The sequence below is a fragment of the Eschrichtius robustus genome, chromosome 3, assembly GCF_028021215.1.
Source record: "Eschrichtius robustus isolate mEscRob2 chromosome 3, mEscRob2.pri, whole genome shotgun sequence".
NCBI lineage: Eukaryota > Metazoa > Chordata > Mammalia > Artiodactyla > Eschrichtiidae > Eschrichtius > Eschrichtius robustus.
The window spans coordinates 54,514,058-54,541,398 of record NC_090826.1 but is presented as its reverse complement, the minus strand read 5'-3'; the positions used below and the strand labels follow the sequence as shown (position 1 = coordinate 54,541,398).

Here is a 27,341-nt window from a genome sequence, read left to right as displayed (position 1 = left end):
GCGAACCACGACTGAAGCCTGTGTGCCTAGAGCCCGTGCTCCGCAACAAGAGAAGCCACCTCAGTGAGAAGCCCGCGCACCACAACAACAAAGAGTAGCCCCAAGTAGAGGAAGCCCGCGCACAGCAACAAAGGCCCAACGCAGCCAAAAGTAAACAAATAAATTTAAAATTTTTTAAAATTTAAAAATTAAAAAAAAAGAAGCACAAAGCTGGAACAGCTGACAGATGAAAGAATCATATCCAAAAAGATTTGGACACCATCTATGATGGACCAAATCTAACTCCAGAAATCATTACAGGGATAAATTCAAATAAATTCAAAGTTCTGCACTTAAATGTGAAAAAACCAACAAAAATCAACTGCTTGAGTATTTAAAGGGAAGCAACAGATAACAGATGATAATTACAGTTCTGTATGGACCCAGAACTGATGACCAATATTAGATTAAATATTAGAAAAACTTTTCTAACAACTAGAGCTGTCCAAAAATTAAATAAGCTTCTTCTTGAGAAAGGAGTTCCTCTTTGAAAGGTTCACGCAGAAGCTAAGCAACAACTTGAAAAGAATAGTTTTAGAGTGGAGAACAAATAACTGATTTCTAAACTGTGTTTTAAATCTGATTTTGGATGCATATTATGTGTCTAAATTCATATAAATCCTGACAATACAAAAGATGATTTCGTCTCCCAACATGTCCTAATCCCCAGTAAGTGACAAGTATTGCCACTTTTGTAGGGTTTCTTTAATGAGTAAAATGAGTAGGCCTTCGCATCCTCCACAAGTGGTTCATGTTAGAAACTGAAGGACATCAAAAACATCTCTTCCTGGCATCTATTACGCTTAGAATAAAATCCAAATACCTCAGCCATAAGATCCTGCCTACCTCTCCAATTTCATCTCCTCCCACTTTCCCACAAGGTCTTCCCTCTTTCTAGAACCTGCCCATTTCATTCATACCTCAGTTCCTTTCCAATTCTATTCCCTTTGCTTGGAATGCTCTTAAGCCAGCTCACTGGCCAATCTTTTGTCATTCATCTTATACCTCAAGTCATCCCCTCAGAAAGTTCATCCCTGACCACCCTTACTAAGGTTTCCACTTCTTACTGTCTGTGCCGTTACCTTCTTTTATTTTCTTCCTAATTCTTTTCACTATCAGAAATTATATTTTCACACAACATGAAACAATCTCACAAACATAATCTTGAGTTTAAAAAGCTAGACACCAAAGAATACACACCATATTGTTCCATTTACAAAAGGCTCATAAATAGGCAAAACTAATCAGTGGTGTTAGAAATCAGGAAAGAGGTTACCTTTGGGGAGGAAAGGGGATGGCGATTGGGAGAGGTCTCCAGGAAGGTCTCCTGAGAAGATGCTGTGAATGTTGCTTCCTGATTTGAGTGGTGGTTAAAAGATGTGTTTACATAATGATAAATCAACTAGTTACAATTTATGATTTGTGTACAGTATTTTCTTGTACATGTTATATTCCAATTAAAAAGTATAAAGGAAATTACATTTATTTGCCAGCTAGAATATAAGCTCCAGGCAAGTAGGGATCCTCCTACCTTAGTCGTGGCTCGGTTCCCTGCGCTTAGAGCAATGTTGGCAGAAAGCAGGTACTCATAAAGTATTATATTTGCTGAACGGAGATCTTCGTGTGTGAAAGAAGGTACCTAATTTTACTGAGTCCTTTATGGTTAAAGATATTATGTGAGACTTTTAACCGATCTCTTCTCCTTGAGCAGTAAAAAGGGTTATTACTTTTCCCATCTGTAAAGCAAAGCACAATAACTTCCTAACCCATCCTCGCGCCACGAAGTTGCCACGCGGGCAGCAGAGGAGTTTTCCGTCCTACTTTGCCCCGACGGTGCGTCTGGACAGAAAAAAAAAGTCTGCCGTCCACGTCCCAGGGCCGAACTTGCTCCTTTCAGTCTGAAAGGTCCCTCCCCCAGGTGGACACCACAGCCAGGGAGTACTGCTATCCCAGGTGAGCACGCCTCGCCCAAGGGACCCCTCCTGATGTGTCTCTCCCTTTCTCCGGCGGGCCAGACCCTCAGGACCGCAGGAACAAGTGTGCCAAGCCGCTCCAGCCCAAGGTCCCCCCACCGTCACCGCGTCCCCCAGCCGACTCCCAAGCGAGCCTGCGGGCTGGTCTGCGGAGGCCTCGCGTGCCGGTCCTCTGAGCGAAGCGGTGCCGGGAGCCGGGCCGCCAGCCCCAGTCTCTCCCCACCCCGGCCACGCGCCCCAGAACGGCAGGGAGCCGACCCCTTACCCCGCCGCCCGCGGAACGCGGAGATTCGCGCCGCAGCCGGTCCCAGGAAGGCGCCTGCGCGCTCGCCCCCGCGGCGGAGTGCCCCGCCGGCCTTCCTTACGCGTCCGCGTGCTCGCGGTCCGCCCGCGTGCCCTGCGCGGGAGCGAGCCCGTCGAGCGTGAGGGGTGGGGCGGGGAAAAGGCGCGGAGAGGAGGTGGCCGGCTTCGGAGGCGGAGCACCAGCGGCTGGAACCCGAGAGGCCCGGCGTCCGGGTGAGGCTTGGGGCAGGTGGAAAGCCCCTTGCTCTTCTTTCCTGGGATCGTGGCCAAGGCTTGAGCGGCTGCTTAGTCCACGGATTCCTGTCAGGGGCGCGTCCTGGCTCGCTTCCCACAGTGGACAGCCCCATGGCTAGTCCTCACCAGCGAGCAGGAGATCTTCCTCTGGACCTGTGCCCTCGAGGAGCCAGAAAGCCAACCTGCTTTACTTTCTTCAAGCTACATGTCTGCGAAGAAGAAGGTATGAAGGCTGGGAAGTCACTTCATGGAAGAAAGAGTACTGAATGTCCAGCCATTTTTGAGAGACTGTTGGTGATGCAGAAGAGCAGCCCTGCCCTCCAGTAGCCACCACACAATCCCCATCAGTCAGCTTGGATCACCTACGCCCAAACTTGCAAGTAATAACCACATTCCCTTCCTTTAGTCAAAGAATGCCCTCATATCCCCCTTCTGAATCTTGCCATTCTGTAAAAACCAACCCCTCTGTAATCCGTAACTACCAGCAAATATTTGGCTTTGGCTATGGCTTTATACTAAGTGGATCTGAACAGCTCTCTGGATCTCGGTTTCTTCATCTATGAAATGAGTGAGTGGGCTAGGTAAACTTCCAAAAGTAAAATTTCATCCTACTGTATTTAAAAGACCATCGGCCCTGAAAATATAAAGAAATATGGCCAAGTCCCTGACCTCAAGAGATTTAATTCTCATTGGAAAGTCATTTTCATGCATAAAAGGATAGAAGAACAGATGCTAAATGTCAGATTACTGGTATATGCATTAAGTACTGTAGGAGTTCAGAGAAGAGGGTTGACTGTAAACTAAGAAATATCAGGAAATGCTTTCCCTGGAGAAGTCAGCTGAGCTTTGAAGGAAAGCCTGGGCCTTCATAAGCCAGGAGGATGGGAGATAGGACTCTAGACAAAGGAAATGGTTCAAGCCAAAGTTGTGGCAGTTGAAAAGTGCTGAACATTTCCTCCAGTTGAGATGGTGGGTGATGAAGCTGGAAAGGACTAATTGTGGAGAGTTTTGAATACCAGGCTGTGGTGTTCAGAATTTATTCAGTGATCAGTAAGGGGACCATTGAATGACTTAGCATGTAATGACTTTTAGCAAGTGTACAGTAAAGTGTTAGAGAAAATTTAAAGTAGTAATAAGGGATAAGATAAATCAGAGGGAGAAGTAGAAATCTTTTTAGTAGTCCATGCATGATTAGACAAGAGCCAGGACTGAGATGGCAATAGTGGAACTGGAAAGGAAGAGATCAGTGCCAGAGGAGGAATATACAGATCTTGGTAACACAGTAGATATGTAGAAGTGAAACAAAGGAGAGGGGAAAGTCAAGCATGGCTCCCATGGTGTCAAGTCTGAATTACCAGAACTGAAAGATCTAGAGAAGCCTGAAGGAGAAACTGGCTTGGAGGGAAATATGGTGGATTGTATTAAGTTCGAGGTGACATCAAGACAACAAAGTAGTAATATTCAAGTACCAGTTTTGAATCAGAGCCCAGGAAAGAAGTTGGGGCAGAAGATAGAGATATGAACATCTTTCATTTGGCTGAAGAAACATGGAGACGGTACAAAAAGAAAATAGACAACCATACTTGAGTACACATATATTTAAGGCCAAGAGGAAAAAGGCAAGCTGATGAAGGATATTACATGGGTAGGAGGAAATCCAGTACATCACAGGATCATAAATATTAAGCATCTTGTGAATAAGAAATGTGTTTGGCAGACCAAAAATCATGTTTTATTAAATCTAATTGGCTCTGTCAGTTGTAAGAAGCACCACTATTTTATGCACCACTGAGAGAGAAACAAAAGTACCATCTAAACTTACTATGATTGTAAAACACATATAATTTCAGAAATATCAATACGTGTTAAAAGATATATCTTCAAATGATGACAGTTGGTATCAGTCTCTCCTTTCTGCCTCCCAACCCAATAGCTTCTGACACAGTATTTAGAACAAAGTTGATGCTTAAAATGTTCATTGAATAAATAGTGGAAGGAACGTCAAAGCCTCTAATTCATACCTGAACTGCCCCACCACTACATCTATATACCTCCTCCTGCTCTTTCCCTCCACTAGGTACTATCACCTCTGAATGTCCAGTGCCTATATATAACAGATGCTCAGTAAATGCATTTTGAATGAGGTCATTAGGGTAGAACTGAATTCATTATGACTGGTATCCTTATAAGATGAGGAAATTTGGCAACGGACATGCCCACGCTCAGAGGACAATGTGAAGACCTGGAGAAGATGGCAGTCTACAAGCCAAGGAGAGAAGTCTCAGAAGAAACCAACCCCACTGACACCTTGATCTCGGACTTCTAGCCTCCAGAAGTATGAGAGTATACATGTCTGTTGTTTAAGCCACCCAGTCTCTGGTTTTCTGTATGGCAGCCCTAACAAACTAGTACATACCTTATCAAAGGTACTCTGAATACTCAATGTACTAGGCAAACTTCCTCACACAAATCATACTTTTATAGTAGTTTCTAGTCCCATCCCTAGATCACTTCCACTTATTAAGAAAACAAGCCCTTTTCTATATCAAGCCCAGGACTTCCCTGATTCTAGGTGAAAACCATTCATCTGATCATAGCTGTTCTTTGAAATAATTTTTTCCTCTCTGTACATCTTCCTCAGTTGACCCTTACATGTCATTTGCCATTCTTCTGAAATCTCCAGGTTCCATCATACCTTTGCCTCCTCCGGGGAATAAGTCCACCTAAGCAGCATAGAGTTAGAGCGAACCTCCAAATTTCCATATAGCCATTGGCAAAATAGTGTCCTCTTTTATATGCTAAACGTTGTTCATATCCAATTCACTTGATCCTCACAATAACCCTGAGAATGGTAGAACAGGTATTATTATCCTCTTTGGACATACAAGAAAACTTGAGATCAACATTTCCCAAAGTATGTTCCACAGAACTGTCATTCAGTGTGATACCTATTGTCAAAGAAAAAAAAAACGTGAAAGAAAAGTATGGGGACGATCTCTTGATATAGAGATAAGTTTGAAAACAGTGGGTTACACAAATCTAAAAAAGGATTCTTTATTCCAGGTTTTCTCAGAGGCTTTTGTGTGTTATTATAAGTCATGACTCTCCAAGAGAATACAGAATTTTCAGCCATTAACCATGAAATCCTATCCCCAACCCAACTCTGACATCCCACCCTACAGAGTGGTTCATGAAACACACTTGTTGGAAATGCTGGTTTGAGACATTGTGTAATTTCCCTAAGAAATACAGCAAATAGATGTCAGGACTATAATTAAACATGAAGCTTAGTTACTTTCATTCATTTTCAAGTAATTTTCATTTTTTGCACCCCTAAAAAAGACAAAATATTGATGAAGACTGTCCTTAGTATGATTATGAACTTTGAAAATTAAGTTAATTATAAAACAAAATTAAGTGGAAAAAAATAAATCCCCCAAACCAGAAATAGAATGAAACAAAAGAAATTTGGATACAATGTGTATCCAATTGGTGCCTCAACTACACAGAGAATAAATGTTCCAACTGACTTTATTATTATTTTTTTGGCCATGCTGCGTGGCTTGAGGGATCTTAGTTTCCCGACCAGAGATCGAACACGGGCCCCCAGCAGTGGAAGTGTGGAGTCCTAACCACTGGACCACTGGGGAATTCCCCCAAGTGACTTTAAAACACTGTAATTTAATGATGTATCCCAAGCGCAATATACCCTAAGAGAAAAAAGATCTGTTAAAAAAATTAAATGATTGTTGTTAGTAACTCATGCTGTTGGCATTAGGATTAGTGTTATTATTCTAAGACTACTGTATGTGTAAAGTGGGGTAAAGAAAATGAAGATTTATGTGATATTCAGATTCTACGATCCCGGTATTTTGATACCAGGATTCTTGGTGTGGGAAAGGAGTAAAAGGTGTAAGATAGAAGTTAAGTATCAATATGAACTTATCATTTATTTTACCTAATTACTGAAGAGAAAAAAGGGAGGGAGAGAGAAGGGGAGGGAAGGAGGGAAGGAAAGGGAGGGAGGGAGGGAGGGAGGAAATATTTCCTAGCTCTTTTTACTGAAAGGACTAAAAACAAAGACCAATTCAATAACAATGAGCATCCTTAGCATACAGACTGTAGTCTTGAAACACCATTTCTACTAAAAAGGAAAGGGAGATCACAGGAGAAGTAGCTAATTACAGGTTTGGAAAAGAAATACATAAAAATAAATCTGGAAACTTTTGTTCACCAGGTATCAAGGAAACTATCAAAGACTACTAGGTTCAATGTCAGAAAGACTCCAGAGCCATCTTGAAGAGACTCCCGAGGGCCACGGATGGGACATATTGAGCATCAGTAAGCATAATAACTACAATGGATTGAAACACATCAAACGTGAATTGTCTGTCACATTGTCCATGCACTCGTAAAGATACTTTAAAAAAAAGAAAAGGTCACCAATGGAGGAAGCTAGCAAACCACTCATTATTTTGAAAACTGGTAAATAAAGAAAAAGAATCAAGTAGTTATTCTGTCTTTGTTATATAAATTATTCTGGTGGGTAGCCAAATAGTTGATACGGGAAAGATTCTCTTTATAGAGTATTCAACTTACCTTTCTCTTCCCTCTCCCCCTCTTCCTTCCTCTCCCTTCCCTTCCCTCTCCCTTTTTACACACACACACACACACACACACACACACACACACGCACAGAATCACCCTTGTTTCAAACCACGAAATAGCCTTATAGATGAGATGAACTGTTTTGGGAACTTCAGAAACTAAGCCCCTATTTGAAAGAGACCAAAGTGGAATCAACATAAAACTGCATTATCTACTGTGAAAGTATAATTATTTAAATTTCTTTACTGCTTAAATGAAGCTAATCAAGTTCATTTATAATTACTTATGGATATATTCATTTATTCAACAAATAGTTTTTGAATAAATAACCTGCCCCTAAGGTGTTTATAGACCAGTATTGTATACGGCCCAGGAGAATATAAATTATTGTTATTTTTGCTGTCACTTCCAGATGCCACTTGGAATTACTCTCATACAAATAGATTATTCAACTGTATATATGTACATAATCATACATATAATTTTGTCAATTTGGACCATAAAAGAAATAATACATGTTCCTGCCATATAGTTGGAATGGTGTTATTGTCACAGAATCTAGGAACAATTCTAAGAACATCATTTTTATATCTTTATTTTTATCCAGATGTTATTCAAATAAGCCAGAAGAAATATAAATGTATAAAAGTCCACAGATATAATTTGGAATGGAAGTCTAAGCTTTATAAACTCATAAGATTTTAAAATTCTGTTTTTAAAAGTTATTAAAATATAGGATGGTGCTTATATCTTTACAGATAAAAAGAGATCTTTAATGTGGCAATGCAATATACTCATTGGTTCATGGACCCCCAAACCTCCAAGGAGTGTCACAAATCTACATCTCTCTCAGTCCAGGACTTTGAATTTAAATTTAAATATATGATATAACTTAGCCCAACATATTTTGGAGAATTATAAACATCTATAATTTCCAATAATGAGAAACACTGATGGGCCAATGTTTAAGTAGACTTGTAAAGCCAATGTGATAACACAAATGCAACTTTATTAGTTTATCTTCAGTGTCTTTCACAACTGAGTGGATTGTCACACTCTATTATGTGGCCCACAGATCCATTGGCTAGAGCTATCATGGTACTTGTCTAAAATGGTCTTTGAAAATGAAAATTTGGGCTAAATATAAAGGAGGCAACCTGCCAGTAAGAACTATTCAAACCAAAAAGTCTCCCCGAGGGAAATGATAAGAACTCCGTTTTAAAATCATATAAATCAAGATGGTAGGAGGTTCCAACTTGTAAATTTTACAGTAAATACATCAAGATTTAGAGTCAGATTTTTAAGTAAATTTTTATTTATAGTAAAGAATGGAAGTCCGTACCAGAAAAACAGGTAAGTCACAAAATAAAGCCTTTGCTTCCTAGCTTTTGCTCACCAATTTTTTAAAAAGATTACCAAACTAAAAAAGAGCACTGAGGAGAGGGGCAAGACACAAAATATGTAGGGTGTGATTTTTTTTTTTTTTTATCACCATTTTGTTTTACAGTGGGTTTTGGGTTTGGTTTTAATGAGAAAGGAGATGGCAGATATTGTCAGTAGTAGCACTCTGCCTCTAGGAACTTGGATTTAAAAATCTAAATGAGATACCACATGTGCCCAATAATAGTAGCTACTACATATCACCTGAATGATTCTCATAAAATGAAGGGAAGAACCTAGGTGCTTTGATCGTGTGAAGGAAAATAATCCTTTCTGGATATGCAGTGAAGGCAGGTTTGGAAAAAACTATCTATAAAAAGTTATTTTCTATAATTGATGGAGTTAGTTTTCTGGAATAAGAGCTGAACTGAACAGAACTAATATTGAATCCACAGTGGTCATTGAATCCACAGTAGTCAGTTCATAACCTCTGGGTGCCCTTTCTCCTCTAGGATTTCTTTCAGGATCTGGAGAACAGGGCTAGGAAAAGGAAAACATCTTCTCCCTTCAGTTGACACCTGCAACCCAAGAACATATGATAAGAAAAATTAAAAATAAACAAACAGAAAACAGCCGCAAGTTTTTCCCAAAACCCCTATACGAAGCTGTAGTAGAGTATCATTGTGTTTACTATCCAAATAATGGAGCTCTTGTTCTTTATAATTGTTCTTGGGAAAGATTGGAACTATTGCATTATCCTAGGTATGCATTTGGGCTGATCGTGAGGTTGGGGCCAGAGAGTACTAAATCCTATTCAAATAAATGAGGGGGCTGGAGAAGAAAAGTGTGAACAGTCATTCTCCAAAATAGACCCCAGTGAAGTGCAATTACGATTTATCAGATACCCTGCATTTTCCTCTGCATAGACTTTTACAGAACACTGTGGTTTAAATGAAATGCACCAAGGCTGGTATCTAGTTACATTAAGCCCTAATTTGACTCCTTGGTTTGTTCTCTGCTGGAAGCTTTCCTGTCTGTGTATACTTCTCTTCCCAAATGAACTTTCCCTAGAGGCATCAGGGAAGTGGAAAGGCTTTCTCTGGAGGCTCCTTTTTTAATTTTTGCCTCTTACTTTTTGTAAAATACTCAGTTCCTTTAAGCCTTTTCACAGTGTAAGATTTAATTACTTTCTGCTTTGCTTTTTTCCTGGTCTCTCCTTGGTGTTACCGATTTGATCAAAACCACCAAGTAGAGATTTTTATTGAGTCCTAAAACCTAAGACATCCAGATCAAATTTTGGAAAACCTTGTGTTCTTAATAAACTTCTCTACTTTCTCAGCACGCTTATCTTACATTGAATTAATAAAGTTTTGGTAGTTGTTTAAATAGATTAAATGTCACACTTTAAATAGAAAGAGAAGGCTCTGCCTAACTGACCTATTTTTCATCTGTGATTTAGAAAAAGGTGAGATTAGCATGGATATTGCATTTTCAAGGACCTCACCACTATTAAATAGACTGTTAAGTGCATTTTATGGCTGAAGAGTCTGTTCCCAGTTCAGTCTACAAGACGTGCTAAGTTCATCTCTACCTGCTACATTGAACATTCACTGACAAATACTTTCTGTGGATGTAATACCTATGCTCTGTATCTTTTAAGTATATAACTCTAAATATTTTAGGACTAGTAAAACATAACTCAATAAAAGTCCCAAGAATATGTGTTGTCCCTCAAGAAAAATAGTGTTCTTATTTATCCAATGATATACATCCTGTGCTCCATTAGCTGCTGCATATCATAAGGTGACCAGATGTTGAAAAAATAACATAGGCACTCATAAAATGAGACTCCAAGTCTTATTTAAACCAAAAAAGCAACAATAACTGGTTAAAACTGCACCCTCACATCAACTCAACTTATTCTCAGGATTTCAAGGCTCTGAAAGGAGTAGTTTATGGGCTTCTAATGAACAGAAATATTTTACCACTCATTCTTACTGCAACTTGGGCCAACTTGAGCATTTTTCTCTTGTTGTTGTCTTTTAAGGAACTTCTGCCTGTCTGTTTACCTTTTTATTTAGGTGATCTCTGAACACAAAAGAAAATGTCAATGAATGAACATAAGATAAACCTTTAATATAAAAATTAAAAATACTTACATAAATTAAGAAGTTATCTTCCTGTGTCTCCCCCTCTTTCATCAAAGTTTACAATCTATTGTACTGTGTTAGCAAACCCGAAAAGAAGTAAGTCTATTAATGGAGAATTCTGTTAGAAAGGCTACTTACCTGCTTTTGCTTCCTTGGCATGCCAGAACTTTGATTTTAATTGTTCGGTAGACACTTTCTAATCCAGATATCCATACGTAATAATGATTACAGGGATTCTTCAATTCAGAACTTTATGTACCCCAAAAATCCCCTTATAGGGAAAAAATGACTATCTGTTCTGAGGGTTCCCAATAACCCAGACATGCATCTTAATCATTTAAACCTTTTAAATTCCCCAACTTCCACTTCCTGTGAAGAAATTCTATTAACTACTCTATATATAGAAAAAGTTTCTTTTGGTTCTTCTTCCTTTCTGCCACAAATGATATAGCCTTTACCACTCTGCCCAGCTGGCATTACTACAATTGTTCTGCTATATTCTTATTCCACTTTGCTAATATCTCCCTTACAGCATCTAATTCATTCCTCTGTGTTATAGTTAACTATATACATGTTTGCCCCCAACAAGAAGTTAAGCTTCTTAAGAGGAGAGTAAATACCTTATTCTATTTTATATTCTTTACAATTGTCAGCACAATATTTTGAATTAGTGGGTTCACAATAAACATTTTGCTGAATTAATTAAAAACTTCGTTAACCAACCAATTAATAATAAAGATTATGTTAATTAAAGACTAAGCAGAGCTGCTGGAGAATGCTTAAATTCCCAGTGGAATCAACAAGAATAACTTGAATATACTTGACAGTACATTTGTTTTTTTGTTTTAAAATTTATTTATTTATTTATTTATTTTTGGCTGCATTGGGTCTTCCTTGCTGCACGTGGGCTTTCTTTAGTTGTGGTGAGCGGGGGCTACTCTTCCTTGCGGTGCATGGGCTTCTCATTGTGGTGGCTTCTCTTTGTTGCAGAGCATGGGCTCTAGGCACGCGGGCTTCAGTAGTTGTGGCACACGGGCTCAGTAGTTGTGGCTCACGGGCTCTAGAGCGCAGGCTCAGTAGTGGTGGCGCTGGGACTTAGTAGCTCCGTGGCATGTGGGATCTTCCTGGACCAGGGCTCGAACCCGTGTCCCCTGCATTGGCAGGTGGATTCTTAACCACTGTGCCACCAGGGAAGTCCCAGTACATTTGTTTTTAAAAATATCCCAAGAGGAAAAATCATCTAGACCCATTTGAACATTTCATAAAGCAATTTTAACCAAGTTATTTATGACTTGGTGAATTATTTATTCTACAGATACACTAAGGTTATGTTTCTTAAAAAAAAAAAAAAAAAGGAACAGTGAGACTAGATAACCTAGATAATTCAAATTCCCATTTTACTTTTCTCAGAATTGTTTCTTGGATTCTTTCTTTAGTCTTTTCCTTTGCTTTGTTGAGCTATAACCTTTAAAGTTCTTAAGTATAAAAGCAGTAGAGCTATGTTGTCAGGTTCTCTAGAGCAAAGATCACTAATAAGCTTTGTTTGCAAAAAGAAATCCTGTCGTGGGATTAAGAGTACACGGCTGGAAGTCAGAGACCTGGTTCTAATCCTGATGCTGTTACTATGTTATCTTACCCAAAATACTTTACCTTTCTGACCAGTTTCTTTTTTATACAATTAGACGGTTTTTATACTAATCCCCAAAGTTCCACCAAATTATTAAAATACCATAAATTTACTACAAATAGCATTGATACTTATTTTTTTATTGAAGTATAGTTGATTTACAATATTGTGTTAGTTTCAGGTTGTACAGCAAAGTGACTATATATATATAGTCCCCTGTGCTATATAGTAAATCCTTGTTGTCTATTTCATATATGGTAGTGTGTATCTGTTAATCCTATACTCTCAATTTATCCCTTTCCCCCGCTTCCCCTGTGGTAACCATAAGTTTGTTTTCTATGTCTATGAGTCTCTTTCTGTTTTGCAGAAAAGTTCATTCGTACTATGTTTTAGACTCCGTATGTAAGTGATATCATATGATATTTGTCTTTCTCTTTCTGACTTACTTCACTTCGTATGATAACCTCTAGGTCCATCCATATTGCTACAAATGGCATTATTTCATTCTTTTTATGGCTGAGTAATATTCCATTATATATATGTACCACATCTTCTTTATCCATTCATCTGTTGATGGACACTTAGGTTTCTTCCATGTCTTGGCTATTGTAAGTAGTGCTGCTATGAACATTGGGGTCCATGTATCTTCCTGAATTAGAGTTTTCTCCGGATATATGCCCAGGAGTGGGATTGCTAGATCATATGGTAACTCTATTTTTAGTTTTTTAAGGAACCTCCATACTGTTTTCCATAGTGACTGCACCAATTTACATTCTCACCAACAGTGTAGGAGGGCTCCCTTTTCTCCACATGCTCTCCAGCATTTACTATTTGTAGACTTTTTGATGGTGGCCATTCTGCATGGTGTGAGGTGCTTTCTCATTGTAGTTTTGATTTGCATTTCTCTAACAATTAGTGACGTTGAGCATCTTTTCATGTATTTGTTAGCCATCTGTGTGTCTTCTTTGGAGAAATGTCTATTTAGGTCTTCTGCCCATTTTTTTGATTGGGTTGTTTGTTTTTTTGATATTGAGTTGCATGAGCTGTTTGTATATTTTGGAAATTAATCCCTTGTCAGTCACATCGTTTGCAATTATTTTCTTCCAGTCTGTAGGTTGTCTTTTCATTTTGTTTATGGTTTCCTTTGCTGTGCAAAAGCTTATACATTTGATTAGGTCCCACTTGTTTACATATTTATTTTTTTAATTAAGTAGCCTTTTATTGGAAAGAGTAATATGTGTGTGTGGTAGATTAAAATTGGCCACAAATTCTTTGATGCTCCTCCCTGTAAGAGATAGAGTCTATTTCCTCAGTCCTTGAAGCTGGGCTGGCCATGTGACTTTCTTTGACTAACAGAATATGGCAGAAGTGTTGTGTGAGTTCCTGTGAGTCTAGGCCTCAAGAGGCCTTGCAACTTCAGCTCTTGCTCTCCTTGAACACAAGCATCATATCAAGAAGCTGAGGCTGACCTGCTAGAGGCAGATGGCACACATGACAGCCAGCATCCACAGCCAGACACCTAAATGAGTCAACGTTAAATCACCCAGCTCTTGTCCAGTCACCAGACGCCTGCAGCCACATGACCAAGAGAAGACCAGGAGAACCACCTGGTGAGCCCAGCCCTAACTGCTCACCCTTAGAATTGTTACCAAAGAAAATGGTTGTTTAGTCACTAAGTTTTGAAGTGATTTGTTATATATAGCAATAGATAACTGGTATAATACCTCCAGTTAAAAAAAAAATCAGAACAAGCAAAAATATGTCTTCCTTCCTCCCAAAAGCCTGAGTCCCCATCCCCAGAGACAAAGTCCCCACAATGGGAGCATATTCTGCACACTGCTCTGCATCTTGCTTGATTCCTTTACTATAATATGGAATTTATATCAGCCATATAAATAGCATTGGAGCATTCCATTTTACGGATAATATAGCATAATTCATTTAACCAGTCCCCTTCAGATGGACATTTAGGCAGTTTCTGCTTTTTTGTTATTTACAAACATTGATACAATGATCATCTTTGTACATATACATCTATGCATACAGGTATACCTATATTTCTTTAGGAGGTGGAGATGGGGATCGAGGATGGTACTGCCTCACTCAGATACATGGAAAGTCCACACCAACAAACAAACTTCTATCCAACAGGCAGGACTAGTAAGGCAATCCTACTGTCCAGTCATTGCCAATGAGGGTGATCCCTACTAAAGCCAACTTAATTTGTTTTTTAGCTTTTATCTCCCTGTCAAAGTCACTCTGTTGTTCTCAGTGCTGTGTGTTCCTTCTGGTATACCACAGCAGGCTTCTGAACTTTTGTCAAAAGCTGCAGTTGCCATATCCTTTGCCCAGACATCCATTGTATGCCAGGGAGTCTATCTAAGCTTCTGACTATGATCACCAATCTCATCACTGCCTCTCACTGAGGAAAGCCTGTCCCCACAAGAGAACTATCAAGCAGGTAAACACTGATAAAAATCATACCTAGATTTCTCTGCATTATATCCCTAATAGGATACTTGACTTTACCTCTCTTTCCCCTCTCCACTCCAGCTCTCACCTTCTTTTGTGCTTTCTAGGGCCCTTCTTCTGACTATAAGTTTTCAGCTTTCACTCTTTCTTACAGTTTTGGAGCAGGCTTGACCCTCTCCACAAATGCCTGATGGGAAGAATCCACTTATGAAGAACACAGGCTTCCCGTGCTCTGGTTCAAGGCACACACCAGTACTCCCCAGCCAAAGGCTCTCAAATGCTCTCCATTATCATTTTCCAAAAATACTTGAACCCCGGATTATGAGAAGCCAGTTTCTGAGACACTCCATCACCGTGCCTCAGGCTGCTGTGGGTGAATGACACACAGCACATAGGACCAAGATTTTCCCATGGCCCTTGCTCCCAGATGAAAGGCACCTTCAATCATATACTCCCAGGTTCTACACCCCAACATAACCTCTTATGCTTTCATTAATAATGAACTGAGCCCACCTACAAAACAAATGAAGCTGGAAAGTGAGACACTTTCCTACCCTCCCTTGCAGGTACAAGTAGCCATTGTGTCCAAGTTCTGGTCAGTGATGTGTATGGGGAAGTCAGCTGGTAGGGCGTCTGTGAATGTTTTTTCCTTTTCTAGCAAAAGGGATAAATGCAGTGTGTTCTGCCCTTCTAGCTCCTATCTCTTCTTCCTGCATTAAATACAAAAATACCTGGAGCTCTGACAGCCATTTTGCAACCATGGGTGATGTATTAATTTTCTATTGCCAAATTACCACAAACTTAGTAGCTTAAAAAAAAGACAAATTTATTATATTACAGTTCTGGAAGTTAGATCTTTGCCACCTTTTAAAAGCTGCCTGCATTCCTTGGCTCACGGCCCCTTCCTCCATCTTCAAAATCAGCAGCATAATATCTTCAAATCTCTCTGTTTCTCTGACCTCTGCTTCTTTCAACACATTTCCTTTTCTTACTCTGACTCTCTTGCCTCCCTCTTATAAGGACCATTGTTTACATTAGACCTACCTGGATAAACCAGATTACTCTTCCCATCTCAAGATTCTTAACTAAATCACATCTACAAAGTCCCTTTGGCCATTAAAAGTTATATATTCGTAGGTTTTGAGTATATGGATGTGGACATCTTTGGGGAGTTTTTATTCTCTCTACCAAAAGTAATATGCATAATGACCAAAAGCTGAGGATGATAAAACAGAAAGATAGAAGAGCCCACATGCTTGATGACATTACAGAATCACAGTACCAGTCCTGGGCTGTATACCTCTACGTAGTAAAATGTCTTCATTGCTTAAGTCACCATTAATTGGGTTTTCATTTTCTTGCAACTGAACACATTCTAACTGGTGCATTGTTTTCCTTGTGCAAGATTTAACATGATTCCTGGGCAGATTCTTCCACATAGAACAAGATGGCCACCAGCAGCTTCAAGATTACCTTTTACCAACTTCGCAGCCTAGATGGAAAGAGAGAATCTCTCTCTCATTATGTCCAGAAAAAGATCTGGCCTGACTCTCACTGTCCTAAATTGGGCCAGGCCTGGGCCACATACCAACTCGTGGAGCAGAGATATGGGGTCAGCCCCACCAGAACCTCAAGAACTGAGAATAAGGGAGGGGAAGTTTCACAAAGGAGAACTGGGGCTTTGCTACTAGAAAATCAGCAAAGAGATGCTGGGCAGCAAAAGCAATTGAAGATTACTAGAGAAGGTGATACATAAAGTGTTCTTTTCTTTAGCACTTACTATGTTCCAGACACCAGGGTAAGCCATTTTTATTCTTTCAAAAAACAGTTACTGAGCGCCTACCTCATGCTAGGCAGGAGAAAAAGAAAGATATGGTTCCTGTTCCCAAGGCAGTTAATATTTGAAGAGTTTACAAGTATTATCTCATTTAATCCTTTCAACCACGATATGACATAGGTATTTTATTTATCCCTACCTAATAGATTAAAACATAAAATGCCATATAGCATAGAGTGCTTAAGTGACTTGCTCATGGTAGTGAGTGGCAGAGCCGGAATTCAAGGTTTATCTGGGAAGTCTAGCCCTAATCTAATATACATGCTGCAAGTATAGATGAGAAGTGAGGTGAAAGGGGATAGCACTGCCCCTAGTGACCTACAGGACCAGGGCTGTTCCAGGGAATGCCGAGGACCCAGACAAGATACTTCAGTCAAGTTAAAATGGATATCAAGGGCTGGTAGAGAAAAACATATGTGAAACAAGGAAGACAGACCCCTGTAGCCTGCAGGAGTGAAAGGGAACTTGGGGACCAATTATATATTTCATTTCATTTTTTACATAAATGAGACCTCATCCTCACTCTTTGCTCCATTTTCACCCCCTATAGTCATTAACTAATAGAACCCAAGAGTTGAAAGACGAGTTATAGAGCTTCTACTCAAAAGCTCTTCATAACCTAGATGGCAGCCAAAGTCTCCCTGCCTCTTAAGACCAAGCAAAATTGACTCAAACTTCCACTGCACCTGCTATGGAATATCCAATGCCCTTTCCAACATCACTGAAAAAACCTATGTACTGGTCCTCATGGAAGCTGCTTCTAGCTCTAATTACTTTGTCTTCCAAGTTGTTGCTCTCTATATTGTTGCTTCTCCTTCATCACAGCCTTGTCATCAATTCAGATGTGTAATTCAACCCAATTAATACACTAATCTCCTGCACCTCATTTTATATTAAGGAAAAAACTGAGACATGAAGAGGTTAAAAGACTTACACCAAATCACTCAGTTGATGAGGGGCAGACCTGGGCCAAGATGTCAGGCCTTCTTTCTACTTCATCATTCTGCTCCATCAGGCACCTTTGTGTAGGGCTGAATGGGTAAACGAAACTTGGGTGACTGTTGCCTCGCCCTTATGACCTCATGTAACTTTATCTCCCAGAGACCCTGTCTCCAAATACAGTCATTTTGAGGTTACAACTTAACACATGAATTTTGAATGGGACACAGTGCAGTCCACAGCACAACCTCATTAAAAGTTAGGAAAAAAACAATGTGTCAGCCATAAAAAGGAACGAAATTGGGTCATTTGTAGAGACGTGGATGGATCTAGAGACTGTCATACAGAGTGAAGTCAGAAGAATAAATATTGTATATTATCGTGTGTATGTGGAACCTAGAAAAATGGTACAGATGAACTGGTTTGCAGGGCAGAAATAGAGACACAGATGTAGAGAACAAACGTACGGACACCAAGGGGGGAAAGTGGCGGGGGGGTGGTGGTGATGGTGGGATGAATTGGGAGATTGGGATTGACATGTATACGCTAATATGTATAAAATAGATAACTAATAAGAACCTGCTGTATAAAAAATAAATAAAATAAAATTCAAAAATTCAAAAAAATCCCAAAAAACAATCTGTCATCTCAGAAAAACAATTTCACCTGCCTTCTCAACTCTTAGTGAAGTCTTAGTTATGAAAATAATTAGCAAAAAATAAACTCTTAAGTTTTCATTAATAGGGCAAAGGAACTTGCAAATCACCTAACAATCCTTGAGTGCCTAGTATGTGCCAGGCACTGTTACATACACCTTACATGTATTAACTAAATTCATCCTCACACCACCTTATTAGGTAGATACTATTTCAATTCCCGTTTTGCAGATGAAGAAATGGAACCTGCCCAATATCACACAGCTAGTAAGAGGCAAGGCTACGATTCAAACTCAAATAGTCTGGCTCTAAGCCTGTGCTCTTAATTCTAACTCAACATAGCTTATACTTATTATAGTCATTTCCAATTTATTTATGTTGTAAATGAACATGGTTATACAAAAACAATTGGAAAATAATATGTATGAATTATATTTGTATAGCTTATTCACGTAAAGTGCTTAGAACTAATTCTCAATTAAAAAGGAAAAATAGGAGTAATTGAAAATTATAGCCAACTCAAGTCAGTAATGCACGAGTAAAGCATCCCTCCTAAAAATTTGGGGAGTTCCAGGTATCTACTTATGTCATATATAATGGAAACACTGAAATATTGCCAAGTCTTGCCTTTATTAGTAGAATACTAGAGTCCTCAATGTACCCTAACAACACCTAATTTTTTTTGTAAATATCAAGCATAATTGGAAACAGAAGACCACCCCCAACTAGGATGACCAACTGTCCCAGTTTGCCTAGGACTGTTCCTCTCTTCTAGTCCAGGAAAGTTGTAATTCATTTTGTAAATATCAAGTATAATTGAAAACAAGATTCACTCCCCCCGCAACTAGAATGACCAACTGTCCCGGTTTGCCTGGGGCTGTCCTTGAGTTCTCTTCTAGTCCAGAAAATTTGCATCTCCTCTGGAACCAGAAACAACTGTACTCATCCAAACATGTTTTTCGTTTTTTTTGTTTTGCTACGTCTTTGGGTTTTGGTGCTCAAAAGCTAAATATTTAACATTTTGTTTCTTATGGTTTCCTTTTCCTGTGGCAGTGGATGATATCCTAGTTTGAACTGGAGAGAGGGATGGGATTTAAAAATAAAAGATTACATCTCAGGAGTCCAAAAAATATTAACAGGAAGCAAAATTCTCTGCTATCAAATCCCCAAATTCATCCACAGGGACATTTATCCCAACTCTGGAATCAGCCTGGCTTGGGGAAGGTCCCATTTACCCCCATCAGCTTCTCCCTGGTTGCTTCTCCTCTCTCCTCTCCAAGGCTAAGAAAGTTTATACCATTTGGCCAGCTGTGAGTCTTTACCTATTGTTCCAAAATCAACTGTTAATGCTGTAAACTTCCCCTGCCCCCCAGTACTTTGGTTTTTGACAGGCAAGGAGCCCAGTTTCTTTCCAAAAGCCTTCCTTCCTTTCTGCCATCAACTTCAAAATGTCTGTTTTAAAACTCAAAACTAAGCAGACACTTTTTCCCTCTGAATTTTTTTCTGCTATAACAAATAATAACAGCTAATATACCATATATTTAATAATAATGGTACTACCCCATGGACTTCAGGTGGTACCAAAATGGAAGAGAATTAAATGCAGACATTGCCTAACAGGAGTTAGTGCTCTACAAGTGTTTGCTGGCCAAGCACTGTTGTAAGCACTTGACATGTATTCTCACAACAACTTCATGGGGTAGGTACTATTATTATCCTCTTACTCCAGATGAAGACACTAAGTAACAGTAAGGTTACACAGTCACATGACTAGTAAGTGGCAGGGATGTATTTCAAGCAGTCAGGCTTCAGATCCATTCTCTATGCCACACTGCTTCTGCCTCTGAGAGGAAATAGAGGAGTTGCAGGAAATTTCAAGGAAAGAATCAATGGTTAGCATTTCAGAATATTGCTGCAACACTCTCCTTGAAATGCATCAGAAAAGTAAAATGGAATGATGGATGGATCAAGAATGAATGGCTGGATCAACTACATGATAGAGCAAGTGTATTAAAATGTTAATGGTAAAATGATGAGTACACAGGTGTTTATTGCAAAAGTCTTTCAACTTTTCTGTATGTTTGAAATTTTCCATGACAAAATGTTGAACATCTCCCCCAAACAGCTGCAGCACATTTGTACCCTAAGAAGGGCAACTCAGGTGCTTCTGTCTTTTTTTAAAATTCTACTCTATCCAGCACCCCATTACATATGACAGCACATATTTTATTGCTAAATTGTATAGGATAGGCAAAGTGACTCTGAAATAAGAGCAAGCACAGCAGGCTAGCCTGAAGACCTCAAGGAAGAAGTCTAAAAGTGTCCCTAAGGAATGTCGCTGTGAGTCACATTGCTACAGATTGTGACAAGTAGAGATAAAAGACTAAATTATTATGTTTAGCATAGAGAATTAAGCAGTAGAAAGCCCCTGTGAAGACAATCAGTAAATCAACATCTTTAAGGAGGGAAGTTAGAAGCTGAATGCAAATTATTTGCAAATTTTAGATTGTATCTTTGGGTTACTAGTATTAATATAATAAGAAGAAAAGCTAACATTTGTTGAATGCTTATTGTATACCAAGGACTATTCTAAACATTTTACATGTATTAACTTATTTAATCCTCTCACCAACTCTATGAAGGTAGGTACTATTATTGTCTCCGATTTACAGATAAGGTAACTAAGGCACAGAGAGTTTAAGTAACCTGCACAAGGTAACACAGCTGAAAAGTAATGCAGCCAGAATTTGAAATTAGGCAATCTCATTTCCACACTTGTGGCCTTAACCACTCACTCCCTTATACGCTCTCTTGTTAGGGTTTTAAGCAGTTAATTCATAACCCTTCTCTTTCCTACCTAAATTTAAAACCAACTGAGAAGTAGACACAGGAATCAGAGATAAGAAGTATTAGCTTTATTTCTAATGAAATCTAAATTAAATGATGTGCAACCAAATGGACTTGCTTATAGTTGCTGAACTATCAGACTTTCCTACCCAGTCATAGGAAGTGCTAAACAGTTGCAGACCTCAACCACAAGTACAGAGCATGTTCCATGTTCTGCTAAGGTCATGGCATGGCAGACGCTGAAAGCCAGAAGGCATCCTCTCTGTGAGCAGGCAAGTCCAAAATGTGCAGGAGTGGCTGATCCACAAATGCCTGGTTCATTCTTCTAAACTCACGAAAGAGATAAGTCATCCTCCCTCCCTCAGGAGAGGAGGGAGTAAGAGGGAAAGGCTCACATGTCCTCTAGTAAAAAGTCCTTCCCATGGAAACGTATTGAATAGGAAATAAGTATTTTCTCACCTAGCACTTCTTAGTTATTAAATTCAGCAATATAAGAAGGAAAAAAAAATGGTTATACACACACATACAAACACACACACAAGTAATGTGGAGGCGTCCCAGAAAGTGTACAAAATACTTGAAATTGCAGAGCCTTAGGAGAGCCTAGAAGGATAGAAATCTAAGAGGAAAAACTCCTCCCAAAGCAGTATCTAATTGAGATAATCTACTTGAAGAAGGAAACACATTTCCTGGCAGGTGGTAAGTGGTCAACTCATCTTCTTAGCTCCTATCCTTATTATTATTATTATTGTGCTTATTGTTCTGTACTCAACCACAATTCACTTTCTGTATGCAACACAGAATAAAACCATTTAAGTGGATTCCAGGCCAAGTCTTGTCCAGAGGACAGAAACATTTTACATTTTATAGCACTGTGAATTTTGCAAAGCACTTTAACATATATTATCTCATTTGATTCCCAGAACAACCCTGGTAAGGCAGGTATTACAATGGAAATTGCATTTTGTCCAGGAACTAAAGTAACATGTAAGGTAAAAAAAAAATCAAATATAATAAAAATTAGTCACAAACTCCCTTAAATTTGCCCTTACAGTGTAGAAGCATACCATCGCTCCCTTAATCTAATTGTCAGCTTTTCCACTGTTGGAACAGGTTGATACCTCTTTGGTTGAACTCTAGATGTAAGAGCTGGCTTGCATTTAGAGTCCATGTTGTAGAAAAATATAAGGGCAGTATATTTAACCATCGAGATGTCATCCCATTTTCTGTAGCAAGATGCTTACATTGTAAAATGCATAAGGGAATGGAGACTAACGGCATCTAGCAACTTCATGCCACCCTTTCTTCATTTCCCTCTGTCCATGCCCATTGAATGGAATTCATGGCAACTTCACATTTAAATGATTTTTCATTCTCTCTTTTGTCTTTTTTCTCTCTGTCTGTTTCTTTCTCATACTTTTAAAGTGATGTTTGGTTTAACTTAAGCTAAATAGACATAGAATGTCCCCACTAGATTATCATAATCTGAGGTTTACAGTTTCAAGTAACTTAGCCAAAATCATCAGGCAGCAAAAGTCAATCGGCTGACTTCTACCCCATCTTCTTTTAACTATACAACATCACATCCTCCCATTAACCAGATAGTATAACTGAGGTAGTCTTTACAAGCTGAAAATTAGGTATTTGCCTGATCAGATACAATCTAGGCTGATAGTAACTTCTTTTAGTATAATCTTAGTGTAAATCTAGAAAAATGTTAAAATTAGTCTACCTAGACCAGAGCTCAGCAAAGACATAAGGCACATGTCCTTGTTCTTGTGAAAGTGCTATCATATCTTTAATGACTATTGTCAAGACCTCTCATCCACAAGACTGAAAAATACCCTGAAAGTGAAAAAGTGATTTACCAAGTGGCACTACAGAGTAAATTGTTTCACATTTGTTAAGTTGTGAGAACACAAAAATGATACCTAGCTCAAACAGATGGAAGGGACAGTGGTATCAGCAATGTCATTTTAAAATATGAAATGTGACAACCATGGGTATATAATATCAGAGAAAAAAAAAGCTAGCCTCATGAAAATATGACTGCTATTAAATCAGCAAAACTGTAAAATAATAATAGCCACCATTTTTGAGCACTCCAAATACATTATCATAGTAAATCTTCATATTATGTTTCCCATTTCATAGATAAGAAAATTGAGATTCAGAGAGACCAAATACCTTTGATCAAAATCACATTTCAGAAATGACAGAGCCAGGATTTGATTGACTGTAGGACTATCAGATCCAAAGCCCATGCTCTTTCCAGATAATCATTCTGCGCCTCAAACCCTCCCTAGAATTTTGAAAATACAGTATAGCTATCTCTTACACAGTAAGTTTTTAGCTCGTATAATTTAATATTTTTTTTCTCACACTTCATCTCATTTATGTAAGAATATTTAAAAGCAATAGATAAATAAATGTAACCCATTAAGACTTCCCTGGTGGTCCAGTACTTAAGACTCTGCACTTCCACTGCAGGGGGCACGGGTTCGATCCCTGGTCGGGAAAATAAGATCCCAAATGACACACTGTGTGGCCAAAAAAAAAAAAAGTAGCCCATTAAGTATATGTATTGAATATTCTGTACTAGAATGATGGTTCCCAAAGTAGAGAGCAGATTCGCTCAGTCTCCTGTGGGGCTTCTTCACTTTATTCATGGGGCCTCATGGGTGGTGGTGGTAGAGGAGGGTGATTCAGTCTCCTCCCCTGAACTACAATATACACTATCAATATCAGAGGGAAGGAGTCATCAAACTGCCAGAGGCTTGAACGACGGATATCTTGGAATATCAGCTATCTTAAATCAAGACAAAAGTGAAATTAAGGTTTAAAAAAAATCTCTAAATGTTTAAATAGGTACTCAAAAAGATCTGTTACCAGAAATATTGAAATGATAGTTATAATAGTATAATTCCTCCATTTCCTTTCTTTCTCTCAGCTAAATTTTCAATAGTGGTCTTCATAGAGAAAGACAAATACTGTATTATATCACTTATATGTGGAATCTAAAAAATACAACAAACTAGTGAATATAAAAAAAAAGGAACAGACTCACAGATAAAGAGAACAAATTAGTGGTTACCAGTGGGGAGAGGGAAGGGGGGGAAATACAGGAGTACAGGATTAAGTACAAACTATTATGTATAAAATAATCTACAAGGAGGGACTTCCCTGGTGGTCCAGTGGTTAAGACTTCCCTTTCCAATGCAGGGGGTGTGGGTTTGAACCCTGGTCAGGGAGCTAAGATCCCACATGCCTCGAGGCCAAAAAACCATAACACATAAAACAGAAGCAAAATTGTAACAAATTCAATAAAGACTTTAAAAATGGTCCACATCAAAAAAATCTTTAAAAAAAAACCCAAGGGGACTTCCCTGGTAGTCCAGTGGCTAAGACTCCTTGCTCCCAATACAGGGGGCCCGGGTTCCATCCCTGGTCAGGGAACTAGATTCCACATGCCGCAACAAAGGCACAGCTCAGCCAAATTAAAAAAAAAGAAAAGAAAAGAAAAGAAAAAGCTACAAGGATATATTGTATAACACAGGAAATATAGCCAATATTCTATAATAAAAAAAAATAGTGGGCAGACTCCATCAGATACTTCCAAGTTCAATGTCAGGCCTAGGACTAAGAATTAGTCTTGTCCTTCAATCCAACCTGTTAACTCTTATACTCGATTCCCTCCAGCAGCAAGAGCAACTTTTATCATAAAATCATAATTCCTGATGTATGTGGAAAGGTGATGCTGTTGAAGTACCATCAATAAAGCAGATGTTTCACAGTGGTTGTGATTAATTTGTGCTGATCTTGATACCACCTTGCTCTTGTAACCAGCATTTACATTTGTAAAATGGTAGAATTTGAGAGATGGTTTACTGATATAATCTGCAACAATGGCAAAGAAAGAAGCTAACTGAGCTATATAAAGACTAAGTCAGTAAATCAACTATACTTCAGTAATAAAAAAAAAACACCTAAATCAATAGGGACCACACAAACTAGATATAAATTTGCAAAAAAAAAAAAAAATGCATTAAGTGTATAACACTAAAGAGCATATTATCTTGATCCCAATTGGAGGGCAATGACCAAATAATCTCGGATTTTCTTTCTTCTTCTCTATATTAAATATTAGAATCTGTATGAATATCTTTCAGGGAAGCCATCTAAGGTCCTAGTTTCATATGGTGAATGGTTTGGATAACTGACAGGTGAGAGATTAACGTTTATGCCAATGTTCACAGCAATGAAGGATAAATTATATAACTGTTTAAGCTTTTAAAAATGCTTTTTTTTTTTCTCGTTAAAAAAAGGAATGAGATTCTGACAACTATCCCACAAAAATTTTACCACCAGTATAGTCTGAACCCAACCCTGGGAGAGGTGGTAAATAACTAGGGATCTCCAAATAGATCTCAGAGCAGGCCCCGTAGACAGCCCTGGAACATGTATACTGAATAAAGAATCCTGATACTTTCTCAAAGCTATAGCTTTTGCTCAGTTTTCTCCACAAACAGTAGTCTTAACATAGAGGCCAAACCACGTTGAATTCCTTGTGTGTCAAGATAAAGAAACCCAACACACGACAATATAACACCTTTAGTATTGAAATCTAAGCAAATGACTCTCAAATTCTCTATATTTTACTAAGGAAATAAAAGTTCTATAAAAGAAAGACACTCTAACAGATAAAGCTGCCCCTGTGTGCAATGGATGTTTTGTGAGGTAGCGATTCCTTTTCTACTGGGAGAACTGAAGCAGAGGCTGGCTGAAAACCCCGAGGTACTCTAGAGGAGTTTTCCTCATTAGGCTGGAGGTGGAACTGTCTGCTGGTACTTTAGGCTAGGCCAAGGAGTTTTCAACTAATTTCACAGTGGCAGAAAAAATATCGCAGAAAATCCAATTATATTATGAACGTTGAAATGTGTTATACTTTTTAAATCTCTAATAAATGCTTTTTAAATTCCTTCATTAAAAAAATTAACAAGGTGTTTATAAAAGCATTTATTATAAAAAGGGGGGACTGAAGGAAAGGAATGGGAAGGAAACAGTCCCCCAAACTCGAGAAAAACCTCATTCGATCAGTAAGCACCCTTCAAGATTCCTCATCCCCACTCCCATGGTCCTAGTCTGTCTTTTATTAGACAAATACTTTTGATCGTCCCCTTTGTGCTCAGCAATGTTAGACGGTAAGGAGCTCACAGGGCATCGTAGACAACGGTTCACTAGTTGGCACCGTGGGCTCCAAGAAGGCGCAAGCGACCTGAGCTGGGAGGCTCAGGAAGGCTTCCCGGAGAAGGCGGTGCCTCCCAGATGGAGCTTGAAAGCAAAGAGAAAATGTAAGGTTTGGGGTTGCTAGGTCGCTGCGACCCCCGGCATGCGCCTCTTGCAAGGGTAACGGCGAAAAATGTGTTGTTGGTCTTTTGGAGAAAACTGTCTCGCTTACCATCTGTCGAGAGGAGAGAGTGGAAGGAATGGAGGGAGGAAAAGAACCAAAGCTCCCCTCTTCGATAAGACGTGCACTGCAGCTCCTATTGCCGGATCCCGGGAAGGAGCGTTCCAAATGCCCACTCCGCTGAAGCGGGAGCAGCTGGGCGGTGATGGCGGAGAGGAGACTTCTTGCCACGCGCTGGCGGCCGGGCGAACAGGCCCAAGTCGAGGGGCACTCCCGTCCCAAGACCCTGGCCTTGTCGCCCGAGTTCTCACGACCCTCCTTAAGGCTGTGGCTTAACTAGAATCTAGTAGCGCTGTCCCTGGTTCCCCAGAGATCCTGGGTTGGGGCGTCTCGGCCGCCCTGGTTCACACAGCGGAGATTTGTTCCAGTCGCGAGCTTACCCAGCGCGGGCCAGCGGGGCGCCGCGGGGGCGGGTGCCGTTTTACGGATGGGTTTCCTCCCTAATCAATTCAAATTCTCTCTCCCCCCACCCTGGCCCCCTCCCTCACCCCCAGGCAGAGGGAGCTGGAGTCCCGCAGGCCTCGGGACTGGCGCAAAGGTGGACCTGGCGTGGGAGGGGGTGGGAACGCCCATGGAGGCCGACTCCCGACACCCGGGCGATGAGGCTGGACCTCTGACCCTCGGGGTGAGCGGAGCTTCGGGCCTGGAGTTCCCGCCTTCGTTCTTCCCCTCCCAAATCCCGAGGCAATAAGGAGATCTAGCCGTCGGTCCCCGGAGAACCGCTCAGCCCTCGGCGAGCAGAGCGGCGAGGCCCGGGCGGGTTGGGGCGGATCGGGCGCCCAGGGCCGCGGGGCCACCGAGGGTCTAGG

At 39.7% G+C, this 27,341-nt stretch overlaps 1 protein-coding gene across 3 annotated transcripts in view; it reads right to left on the bottom strand.

Annotated features, from left to right (window-relative positions):
• ALG6 (ALG6 alpha-1,3-glucosyltransferase) overlaps positions 1–2,373 on the bottom strand; it is a 60,077-nt gene extending 57,704 nt beyond the window's left edge. For 2 of the 3 annotated variants that reach the window (XM_068540024.1, XM_068540026.1), the window contains exon 1: positions 2,278–2,373. The gene's annotated coding sequence lies outside the window, so the exon portion shown is untranslated. Of the gene's footprint in view, positions 1–1,570; positions 1,901–2,277 lie in introns of those variants that run through there. The other variant, XM_068540025.1, reaches the window with a different exon arrangement.
• Positions 2,374–27,341: the final 24,968 nt, after the last annotated feature.